Genomic DNA, 12,620 nt, shown 5'->3' with positions numbered 1-12,620 from the left:
TGGGATAATAGGAAGGACTTCTAGTATAGGAAAGAGGGAGGAAAACCCCATAAAACGAGATACAGGAAATTATTATTCTTGGAGCCCACCAGCCATATATACCTAGACAGGGTTTTTGGGTTTTTTTTCTTTTACACTTTCCTCATCCCTCATTCTGCTGCCACATGGCCACAAAACCTACCTTCTGCCATGTAGTACCCTTGCCTATATCTCTCTCTGCTCCTTTCATCCCTGGGTGCAGGACCCTGATCTTTGAGACCCAGCAAGAAGGGAAAACCCCATTTTAGCCCCAGGCTCACTTCTCAGGACACATCTTTTTCTGCAGAGATGGATCTCACTCCATAATGCAAGCCATTTCAATGTCATGAAAGAGAGCAGTGTACCTCTCTCTGTCTTAACCATTGAAGACACTATTTTGGCTTTGCTGCCATAAAGCCATTGGAATGTTTTCCCAAACAAACATAGTCTGTTCCCCAAATTGAATCTGAAAATTGCTGATAAGTTTAAAATAACTTATTCTGGCTTTTAGACATTACATTTTCAAAAATTGGGGGGTTCAATCACATTAGAACACTTCATCACACATATTTTTTTCTTTAAATATGTTTTCTATCTTACAGAAATCAGCAGAATGGTAAAGCATCTAGGAGGAGATTGGTGGTGCCGTCTAAGGGAAGACCAGGGGAGTCTGTCCCTCCCTTCTGAAGCTCCGAGAGTGTCTGGAGGTGGGTGTGTTGTGTTTCAAGAGAGTCACACTAACAAAAATGTACTTAGGAGTGATGAGCATTTCAGAATGACATTTGGTTAATTTGCATGAGAGATAGGACTGCTAACCAGAAATGCTCTGCCCAGTCTATTCCCTCCCTCAGCCCTATTCCTCCCAGTCAGAACCACTCCCTGAGATCTCACTGACCCTTTGTAAAAGAAAAGTGTGTTCTTCCATCTCAGTCAGTGGATGTCTAGCATGGAGAAGTCTCGGGAAGCAAGCAGTACCTCAGAAAGAGTTAAAAATTCCTCCCTAGTCATTCTGCCTGTCAGGGAGTAGGCAGGGGCCTGCTCACTGGATGAGCCCAGAGTCATCCAAAAGAGCAGGGGCGGCCGGCCACTCCCTGGGTAAACTCATCCTTCCTGGGAACAGAGCCCCTGGGAACTGAGATAATGGCAATCATGAGGTGTGCTCCCCTCCTCCACCGCTAGGGGTCTGCCATGAGCTGGCGAGGAAGGCAAGTCATGGACACAGTAAAAGGTGAGAGACACCGGGAGGTACTCTAAGTGGTTGATTACTTACAAAGAACCTAGAAATGAGGGAAATGGATGGTTCCAATCAGTGGTTCTTAACATTTTTGAGTCACAAAGTCATATGAGAATTTGACTCTTCCCATCCTCACCCTAATCTACATAGACACACCATTTCACATATATTTCAAGGGTTTTCCCAGAATACCCTGGAGTTCATCTGTGGACCTTCTGCTCAAAACCGTAAACCCCTGGAGGGCAAGGACTGGGCTTGTTCGCTGATGTGTGTCCAGTGCCTACCTGAAGTGTCCAAGATGAAGGAAGTGTCAGTAAATGTTGAGAGCTAAAAGGCAAAAGCAAACCTGCGCTTGCCTAGCAGAAGCCAGGCCAGGGTGTGCAAACACCAGTGGCATCAGTGCCATGAGGGGCTTTGATGGTGACATCCCTGTCACTATTCTTCTTGACATTTAAAGCCAGGGCTGCTGAACTGTGAACTCTTCACTCTTCTGACCCTCTGGTCCTGACCTAGTGTGGTGACCTGAGACATGTACGGTCAATGATGGTCTGGAGAAGAGATAAGTGACATTTTGAGGATTCTCACACTGCTACCTGGTTTTTGCAATGGTTTTGATATCAGTTTATTCTAAAGGCTTCTTTGAAGTCATCATTCAGCTGCATTTACTGAGCATCTCAGGGTCTACTGTGTTTCAGGAGGGTGCTTGATAAATGCTGAGGACTGAATCACCATAACACCTGGTCTGGGTCACTTCAAAGTCCTCTGCTACTGCCAGCGAGGGAACAAGAGGAGCCACTGTAACCACTACCACTTTCAGAAACTCCTACATCACTGGTCTGCTATGAGCCATGCTGAACACAGTCAAGTTGCTCATAGAACCTACTCCTAGGCCAGTTAAGTTCAGAAAGGGATGGGGCTCCATAGTAAAGAGAACTGAGCCCCAAAATATCAGAAGCTTTAATGAAAAAGGTCTATCAATTCAGAAGCCCCAAAACTCACAGATTCTTCCAAAGAACTGCCAGAATGGAAGACACACAGTGCACCAAAGATTTGGTGCTGAGCATAGCCCACCAGTTCACACACTTTCTTCCCTGTGGTAAGCTCCCTGTTAGCAATTCCATAGTCCTTTCCTGAAACTTATCCTCAGGCTGGGGCCACTGTCAGATCTATTTTTATGTCCTTAAATCTACAAGAAGATTAGAGTTTCAGTCCCTTTGAACCCCTGGGAGAGTCCTCACTTTATATGCAAATTGGTATATGCAAATAGATATGAGGGGGCACTTCTTAGCTCTGCTGCAGCATTCAAGGCACTAATTAACATAAGTGGATGCTCTGGGGTGTGACCTTAGGAAGCATGTCAATGGTGCCAGGTGGAGGATGGATGTTATCTGCTCTTCCCAGATGTACTGGAACCCCAACTCGTGCCCAGCCAAGATATGCTGCTGGTCTAGCTTAGAAACAGACATTTTGCCTTATTTCTGTAAATGACTAATGACTTTCTCTTCATTCTTGTTCTTCATAACCTCTCCATATATTTGGCACTGTTGACGCTCTTGCCATCTTGGATTTCTCCTCCCCTGCTTCTTAACCCTGCACGGTTCTGTTTCTGTTGGTTTGCTTTCTGACTATTCCTCTTGTTCCCCATGGTGATTTAACCAAGGGCTTTCCCCGAAGCTCCACCCTTTTTTCCTTCTCTACATAAACTTCTCCAGCGTGTACGGTTTCATATCCACTTGCTTGCTTGCTCACTCACTCACTGAGCCTCTCTCACGTCCCTTATGTGGTACTAGGCTTAGAGAACACCAAGATGAATAAAATCTAGTTTCTGCCTTCAGGGAGTCATATAATTGATAAGTGGTAACTTGACCCAGTGCCTGGCTCCTTCTACTCACATTCCAGTGCTCATTGCCCTCTGTCTCAAGACTGTAAGTTATTTATGCATGCTCAGTCTTAATCTCACATGGCTCCTTTGCCTGTAACTCCAGCTTTCATTGATTTTCTTCTCCAACAAACTGCTCTAGTCAGGAGAGCTGTTTGGTTTTTTTTTTAATTGAAGTATATTTGATTTACAATGTTGTGTTAATTTCTGCTGTACAGCAAAGTGATTCAGTTATAGACATTATTTTTTATATTCCTTTCCATTATGGTTTATCACAGGATGTTGAATATAGTTCCCTGTGCTATACAGTAAGACCTTGTTGTTTATCCATTTTTTAAAATGTATGTATCTATTTATTTATCTATCTATTTTTTGTGGCTGTGTCGGGTCTTAGTTGGGCATGTGGGATCTTTTGTTGTGGCGTGACGGCTTTTCATTGTGGCATGCGGGCTTCTCTCTAGTTGTGGCATTCGGGCTCCAGAGCATGTGGGCTCTGTAGTTGGGGTGCGCAGGCTTAGTTGCCCCGCAGCATGTGGGATCTTAGTTCCCCAACCAGGGCTCGAACCCACGTCCCCTGTATTAGAAGGCAGATTCTTAACCACTGGACCCCCAGGGAAGTCCCTCCATTTTATATATACTAGTTTGCACCTGTTAACCCCAAACTCCCAATCCATCCGACCCCCACCCCACCTCCCCCTTGGCAACCACAGATCTGTTCTCTATGTCTGTGAGTCTGTTTCTGTTTCATAGATAAGTTCATTTGTGTCATATTTTAGATTCTATATATAAGTGATATCATATGGTATTTGTCTTTCTCTTTCTGACTTACTTCACTTAGTATCATAATATTAGGTCCGATCATGTTGCTACAAATGGCATTATTTTGTTCTTTTTTATGGCTGAGTAGTATTCCATTGTATATCTTTTTTATCCATTTATCTGTCGATGGACATTTAGGTTGATTCCATGTCTTGGCTATTGTGAATAGTGCTGCTATGAACGTAGGGGTGCATGTATTTATTTATTTATTTATTTGGCTGTGCTGGGTCTCAGTTGCGGCACGCGGATCTTCATTGTGTTTTGTGGGATCTTTAGTTGTGGCATGCGGGATATTTAGTTGCAACATTTGAACTGTTAGTTGCGGCATGTGGGATCTAGTTCCCTGACCAGGGGTTGAACCCAGGCCCCCTGCATTGGGAGCATGGAGTCTTAGCCACTGGACCACCAGGGAAGTCCCGCATGTACCTTTTAGAATTACAGTTTTGTCTGGATATCTACCCAGGAGTGGGATTGCTGGATCATATGGCAACTCTATTTTTAGTTTTCTGAGGAACCTCCATACTGTTTTCCATAGTAGCTGCACCAACTTACATTCCCACCAGTGGTGTATGAGGGTTCCCTTTTAGGAGAGCTGGGTTTTATTCCTTCAACAGTTTTATTACCTTGGGTAACTCAGTTGACCTGTATTGGATTTAATATCTCTATCTGCGGAATGAGAAGGTTGTAGCACCGGGATTCTTTCATCTCCAAAATTCTATGATCATTTACAATTGGAGGGAGGTAGTGGCTAATACAAAACAGCAATTATATAGTGAAGCTAATGCTTTTTAAAAAAAACTTATGAGCAGCATTCTCATGGGGATTGCTAGCACATCATAAAATTGTTTGCTGGGTCTGGAAAATATTTGTCCTTGTCACTTATTATAATTAGCCAGTCGCAAGAGCTATTAACATGTTCAGGTAAGCGGAAGGCAGGCATGGGAGTGGCTGAAGTTAAAGCAGGATTAGGTGGCCGCCTTAAACTTTCTGGAAGGATTGTCCTCATATAGGTACTGTTCTGAGATCATTGATCTTTATAGTAAGTTTGTGCCTTTATCCGTAAATTTATACATGTTATTCATATTAAATAAATTTCTATAGAGTAAGAGTTCTGCTTCAGATCTTATAAAAAAACTTCCTGATTAGAAAAATGATATTATTTCCTTAGTCATTGATACTTTGAATTAAAAAAAACAGATCCATTCAAGCTAGTTGACTCAAGGGGTATGTGTACATATGTGAAAGGATGAACTATTAAATGGCAATGAAAATGGATCACACGCAGCACAGTTGAACTTCCCAAATGTAAGACTGAGCAAAAGATGCCAGACACAAAACAACACATACTATATGGATCCATTTATATGAATTTCAAAAACAGGCAAAACTAACCCATGATGTTAGAAATCAGGATAAAGGTTACCTTTGGGATGGAGGAAAGGAGTTAGAGAGGGACTTCTGGGGCACTATCTCATGACCTAGGTGGTGGTTACACCGGTGTGTTCACTTTATGATAATTCATTGAGCTTGTGAGTTGTGTGCTTGTCTGTGTATGTGTTATATTTAAATTTAAAAAGTTAGGACTTCCTTGGTGGCACAGTGGTTAAGAATCCACCTGCCGATGCAGGGGACATGAGTTTGATCCCTGGTCCGGAAAGGTCCCAAATGCTGCAGAGCAACTAAGCCCGTGCGCCACAGCTACTGAGCCTGCGCTCTAGGTCCCGCGAGCCACAACTACTGAGCCCACGTGCTGCAGCTACTGAAGCACACACCCCTAGAGCTTGTGCTCCGCAACAAGAGAAGCCACTGCAGTGAGAAGCCTGCGCACCGCAACAAAGAGTAGCCCCCGCTTGCTGCAACTAGAGAAAGGCCACGTGCAGCAACAAAGACCCAATGCAGCAAAAAATAAATTAAATTAAAAAAAAGAAAAAGCAGAAACAAATTCCTACAAATTTCCAAGTTCCCACTGGGAACCTTTAGCCAAGTACTTCCATTCTCAGCCCACAGAAGTCACTTCCTTCTTCTAGGCCTCCTCATCCTCTGTGTGGTTGGTACACTTGTCTGCCTGTCTTCCCCAAGAGACAGCAAATGCCAGTGAGGGCAGAAAACTCGGTATTGTTAATTTTGGGTCCCCTACCCTCTTTCTCCTAGGAACCTACATTAGTGTGACAAAACAAAATTATTTTTAAGGCAGGACAAGAAAATTTTAACCATCACCATTTTCTCTGCCATTTGACCCACTCCTCCCTCCTCTTTAGTGTGCATTGTGCATCTGCATTATACATTAACTAGATCCCCTTAGAAGACACAGGAATGATGCCGAAAACTCAGCTTCTCTGTACACCAGTGCCAAATTGAATTGAAACTGGAGGGAAGGAGGCAGGGCACAACCTTTGTAAGAATGACATAGCCCGAGGACATGACATAAACTGAGTAGAACCAAATGGATCCAAGATGGCGGACAAGTCAACTTTTTCCACTAGACGTTGAGCCTCAGTATCAGCAAGCTCACATCAGCAAGCTAAATGACACACCCACAGGCATCATGACAGTTCCAAGACCGACCATAAGGATCAAAAAGTGGGCGGTGGGCTTCCCTGGTGGCGCAGTGGTTGAGAATCTGCCTGCCAATGCAAGGGGCACGGGTTCAAGCCCTGGTCTGGGAATATCCCACATGCCGCGGAGCAACTAGCCCCGTGAGCCACAACTACTGAGCCTGCGCGTCTGGAGCCTGTGCTCCGCAACAGGAGAGGCAGCGACAGTGAGAGGCCCGCGCACCGCGATGAAGAGTGGACCCTGCTCGCCGCAACTAGAGAAAGCCTTCGCACAGAAATGAAGACCCAACACAGCCATAAATAAAATTTTCTAAAAAAGCAAAATTCCTTAAAAAAAAAAATTGGGCGGTGGCCCAATTCCTGGAAATCCCCACCCCTTCCTAAAATAGCTGGAATATTCCTCCCACTCATTAGCCTATGAAATTACCCACCCCTATAAAAACTGACAACCCCATACCTGGTGCCTTTCTCACCTTCTGAGGTGGCCCACACTCTGTCTGTGTTTCTCTCTAAAGAAATCCACTTCTTACCTATCACTTTGTCTCTCACTGAATTCTTTCTGTGATGAGACATCAAGAACCTGAGCTTCATTAAGTCCTGAAACCAGGTGTGTGATCTCAGTTGGAAGACTGTGGGTTTTGGCCGGGTTTGAGTCCTGGCCGAGTGGGTTGCAGTCCCAATCTGAGGTGCACAGTTTCAATTCCACTTCAAAGACATGGTTCCCAGTTCCTTAAGAAAGACTTGCTGGGTCACAAAGCTGGCCAGAGTCTGATTTAAATTTTTAAGGCTAAAGATGTATATATTGATACCTTTAATATTTATATACCTATACATACTTTAATATTTATATGCATTGCAAAGAACAAATGTAGAACTCACAAGTTTTCTAAAGTAGATGTCTAAGAAAAGGGAGAGGAGAGACAGCTTTTCCCTTTTAAGCCTTGTTGACGAAAAATTAATCAGTCGATCTAAGAAAGAAATGGAAAATTTTATTGGAGCCAAATTTGAAGATTATAACTTGGGAAGAGCATCTCAGAAAGCTGTGAGAACTGTTCTCCCCATTAGAAGTCAAGGCACAGTTATATAATTTTTTTGAGACAGAAGACTGCACATCAAATAATGTATTATTGACAGTTTACATGATCCAAATCTAAACGTCATCATGGTGGGTAATGTGACCCCTTACAAGATCAAGAAGTCATGCTATCTTTGTAGGAGTTGTCGTGTTGATGCTGGGAGAATGTTGCTCTTTATGGTTAAGCAGGCATTCCTGCCAATGGGGAAGGTCTGGTGATGCATAATGCAGACACACAGTGCACAGTGGGAGAAGAGAGGAAGCCAAAGGGCAGAGAAGAAGTTTTTATGTTTAAATTTTTTGTCTTGCCATAAAATATGAATTTTATTTCACAGTGAATTTTATTTCACTTTACTTGTATTTGCCCTTATACAGCCCACTGGGAGCCCATTCCTGCAATGCTGTTTGCTTCTACAAGCTTTTTCAGCTACAGGTAAATGTCTGTGCTGGACCAGGTACAAATCAAAGTGAGCACACCTGACTCCTGTCTGATGGAGCTCACCCACACAACTGACAGATGAACATAAATCAAAGTGAGGATTACCTTTGGCAGGAGAGATTTTTTTGTTTCTAATCCTTAATTTTTAACTATGAAAATACACAGTAATTGTAAAATTTCCGCCAGTACAGAAGTGTATAAAATAAACCATGAGAGTTTTACCAGCCAGTTCTACTCTCCAGCAGCAAACGTTGTTAATTAAGTAATTTATGCTTATAGAACATATGCATATTTATTCACACACTTAACTTTCATTGTACAAAAATGGGATGGTGTTATATGAATTGTATGCAATTTGATATTTTAAAATATCATTCCTTGCCAATACCTATAAAACTATATAATTTATTTTTAGGTGTCACTTTTATAAACAATGGGTACTGAGATTTCTAGTATTTTGTCAATGGTGCTAAAAGTTATTGGCCTAAATTCCTACTCTTAGTACTCATGGCTTATAGCGTTTGTCATTTTAAATTTCAGTAGATTATTTTGGTAGAGTCTACCAAATTGTCTACAAAATTTGTGGTAACAATTTCCTCACCCACAAACATTGTACGAAAATGTCCATCTTCCTCACCATTGGCATTACGAGATATTGTCAGTCTTAAAAATTTTTTTGTCCTTCTGCATGTAAAAAATTTACAAGTTCCTTTCCCATTCTGGTCTTCTCTAATGCAGCACGTCCCAGACTTGAGGATTTTATTAAAATTAATTAATGATAGGGGAAAATCCCTTGAAATTGATGTGTTTGGCAAGCAGGAAATGACCTTCCCTTCCACCCCAATCTTAGAATGTCAGTATCTTTTCATTAAAGAACATAGCTTAATCTTGGTAGGGTTAGGGCTTCCCTGGTGGCGCAGTGGTTAAGAATCTGCCTGCCAATGCAGGGCACATAGGTTTGAGCCCTGGTCTGGGAAGATCCCACATGCCACGGAGCAACTAAGCCCGTGCACCACAACTACCGAGCCTGCACTCTAGAGCCCACGAGCCACAACTACTGAAGCCCACGCGCCTAGAGCCTGTGCTCCGCAACAAGAGAAGCCACTGCAATGAGAAGCCCGCGCACTGCAACGAAGAGTAGCCCCCGCTCTCCACAACTAGAGAAAGCCCGTGCACAGCAACAAAGACCCAATGCAACCAAAAAAAAAAAAAAAAAATCTTGGTAGGGTTATAAAGGACATAATTTCAGAATTTAAAAATATTGAAAAAAAATTATTTCATCGTAGACCAGAAACCCTTTGTCATGGACCAGCTCTAGTCTGCAGACCCGTGTAGGAAACCACTGATGTAATACATGTTTAAGCAGCTTTATTTGGACACTTTTCTCTTTCCTTGAAAATTTTGGGAAGTACATAATGTCCATTTTTTTAGTTACCTTATAATTTATCAGAGGTCCATAAATCTTTTGTCTTAAGTCACAAGCCCTCCTCCAAACTCTGTCCTTGACACTACATCAGTTGTCAGGTGTCAGCCTTGTGCTCTTTCTTTTCCAAAGTCAGACACTTTGCACTGAGGAGATGAAAATATTGTCTGCAACCACACGTCCTTCAGAGTCCTCTTTGTCCCAGGTTTCTTCTGGTTGTATAATTTGTTCTCACATGTATCAACTAAAGGTTGCCTATAACAAACTCTGCATCAGGCCTCAGAACACACTGGAGGAAGGAGCATCATTAGCAAGGTCAGGTTTGCAGAGGGCTCCTCCTACCGCATTAAGAGTCACCAACCAGGAGAATGTGGTCTTGTCTTCCTGGGTTGGGGGAAGCCTCTGTGCATCTGTTGGCATCAATGAATCCTTAGTATTCTGTCTAGGAATTCATTATTCTCGCAGGTGCCAAGCTGAGATTGTCTTTCCTCCTCAACCCTAGTGAAGAGTGATGTTTAGTAGGATAAAGGCAAAGGCTTTTCTAGTATAATAATGCTGAGCTTACGCTATGAAAAACAGTCAACATGAGCAAGTGAAGAAATGGTTCATCTTGAGCTATTTCACCTGGATGGGGTTGGCACGGACCCTCAAAATCTCAAGCATCTCACTTGCTTTCTCCAGATAGACCAGGACCCTGGGGGAGGGGGTGGAGATCAGAGAAAAAGGACCCTCCAGACCCCATCTAAGAAGGACTTGGTGTGAACTGACAGGTCACATGATGAGAAAAGTGATGTTTTGCACCATTCATTGGACACTTATCAGCCAATAGGATTATTTTCTATCTGCTCACAAACTACCTGCAGCTGTGAGATTTCAGCGTGACATGCCAGAGTGGACAGAGGTATTCATCAACATTTCACCACCCTTTTGGCAATGAAACCAGACTGCATTTTTAGCACACGTATTTCAGTGTCTATCTCCCAAAGAGGAAGTTATATTTAGCATTTCCTGCTAGCCACTGAACAGTGCAAGACCTCTGGGTCTGGAGTTAGTCACAGCCCTTTATGTCTATCTGTGGAATCCCTCCTTGTAAACTGCTAGGGCTTTGAGGAGCCCGAGTTTATAGCATGAACTCTTACCATAAATCCTTAAAACCCACCAGGAAAGGTGCTGATTGGGTAGTATGTTCATAGTGACTTCTTAGTCCCAGCCCTGGGAACATTAGGAATGCCCCAGTCAGATGGAGTGTGTGTGTGTGTGTGTGTGTGTGTGCACATGCTTGCATGCATCCGTGTGTTTGGGCATGGTAGTGTAAATGGGGCACTCTGGGTGACCTTCTTCAGACTTTTTAAAAAAAAATTTTATTGGAGTATAGTTGATTTACAATGTTGTGTTAGTTTCTGCTGTACAGCAATGTGACTCAGTTATACATATATCCACTCTTCTTTAGATTCTTTTCCCATATAGGTCATTACAGAGTACTGAGTAGAGTTCCCTGTGCTATACAGTAGGTCCTTATTAGTTATCTATTTTATATATAGTAGTATGTATATGTCAATCCCAATCTCCCAATTTATCCCTCTTCCTTTCCCCCCGGTAACCGTAAGTTTGTTCTCTACATCTGTAACTCTACTCCTGTTTTGTAAATAACTTCATTTGTACCCTTAGACTCTTCTTGTACCTACTCCTGAGGAATGTGTTTGCATTGCGTTGGGTTTGGGAAAATCAGATCAGCATGTTATGCAGCCTCCCAAAGAGAGGAGCGAACAGGAGATGAACTTTCAGGGCCATAGGCCCTACTTTTCCACATGGATCTTCTGGGTCAAGGGTCAGAGACACAGGGTCCCTTAGACCAGTACCTGCAGACAGGGGGCCTCAGAATCTTCTAGGGGATGTGTTTAAATGCAGATGTCATGGTCAAACTCCACCCAGGTATACTGAATCAAACTCTGGAGTATACAGCCGAGGAATTTATATTTAAAAAAATACCCTAGATTGTTTTGTGATGTGAGTGGGTTTGCTGACTACTGCCTTACTTGGCCCTTCCTGCAAGGGGATGGTAGCAGCACTCAGCGTTGACATCAAGTCTTTTTGATTTTACCTCCGAAACATTTCTTGCATCTTCTCTGCATGTCCACTAATCACTGGCCAAGTCCAAGCTACCAGCATCACTGGCCTGGACCACTCCGTGGCCTCAAAGTTTCCCCTGCAGGGACTCATCCCCCTCCAATCGGTACTCAACACAGCAGCCAGAGTGGTCCTTTCCAGTCTCAAGTCAGATTCTGTCACACTCCCCACCCTACCCTGACCCTCACTCCAGTTATTATTTTTTTCTTTTTCCTTTCTTTTTTCTTTTTTCCTTTGGCTGCACCACACGGCATGCGGGATCTTAGTTCCCTGACCTGGGATCAAACCTGTGCCCCTGCAGTGGAAGCATGAAGTCTTAACCACTGGACCGCCAGGGAAGTCCCGCTCCAGTTATTTCTTTCCATCGCTTTTAGGATGAACACGACGTTCTTCTCACAGTCAGAGGACCTGCAGGACTGGATCCGCACCCTATACCTCATTTCACAGCCATTGTTCCTGCTAATAGATCTCTCCACAGACCTGCCCCCCCCCCCACTCCTTTCACCTGCTCTTCCTTCAGGCTCAGCTGTCATCACTTCCCCAGGGACGCCTTCCCAACCTCTCAAGGGCTGCACTTTTCAGTTGCAATTTTTTACTAATCGATGCAATAATCTGATTAAACACGAGTCTTCATGTAGAATGTAATTTCCCATGGAGGCAGGGACCACATTTCTTCACTATCACAGCCCTAGTGCTTGGCTCTAAATACCTGTCCTCAGGACTTCCCTGGTGGTCCAGTGGTTAGGACTCGGCACTCTCACTGCCGGGACCCCAGGTTCGATACCTGGTTGGGGCACTAAGATCCCATAAACCGAGTGGCAAGGCCAAAACAAAAACAAAAACAAAAACCTGCCCTCGCCTCCATATGGCAGGTGTTGTCCATCAAGCAATCTTCAGTCAGAGAATATGCAGGGTCCTCGGATAGACCAGAGCTTTGTAATTATACCCAGGAGTTCCATTCATTTGTTCATTCATTCATTCATGATGACAAATGTAGGATTAAGTGCCATTTTGAGCTGGTAAATTCTGGGCCTAGCTGGAGTCAGCCAGC

The 12,620-nt window shown here is 43.4% G+C and overlaps 1 long non-coding RNA gene and 1 other non-coding gene across 2 annotated transcripts in view; both read left to right on the top strand.

Annotated features, from left to right (window-relative positions):
- Positions 1–12,620, top strand: part of LOC113622560 (uncharacterized) — a 93,962-nt gene that overhangs the window by 78,561 nt on the left and 2,781 nt on the right. Inside the window, exon 2 of the long non-coding RNA XR_003433569.1 lies at positions 621–725. This is a non-coding gene — a long non-coding RNA (uncharacterized LOC113622560). The remainder of the gene's footprint in view (positions 1–620; positions 726–12,620) is intronic.
- TRNAE-CUC (transfer RNA glutamic acid (anticodon CUC)) lies at positions 12,293–12,365 on the top strand. Its single transcript has one exon. It is a non-coding gene; the product is annotated as a tRNA-Glu (tRNA).

The sequence above is a fragment of the Aethalodelphis obliquidens genome, unplaced genomic scaffold (assembly GCF_003676395.1).
Source record: "Aethalodelphis obliquidens isolate GAN/ISIS:26980383/991018 unplaced genomic scaffold, ASM367639v1 scaffold10, whole genome shotgun sequence".
Taxonomy (NCBI): Eukaryota; Metazoa; Chordata; class Mammalia; order Artiodactyla; family Delphinidae; genus Aethalodelphis; species Aethalodelphis obliquidens.
Note: the sequence above shows the minus strand (reverse complement) of the source record. Positions and strands in the feature narration are given on the sequence as shown.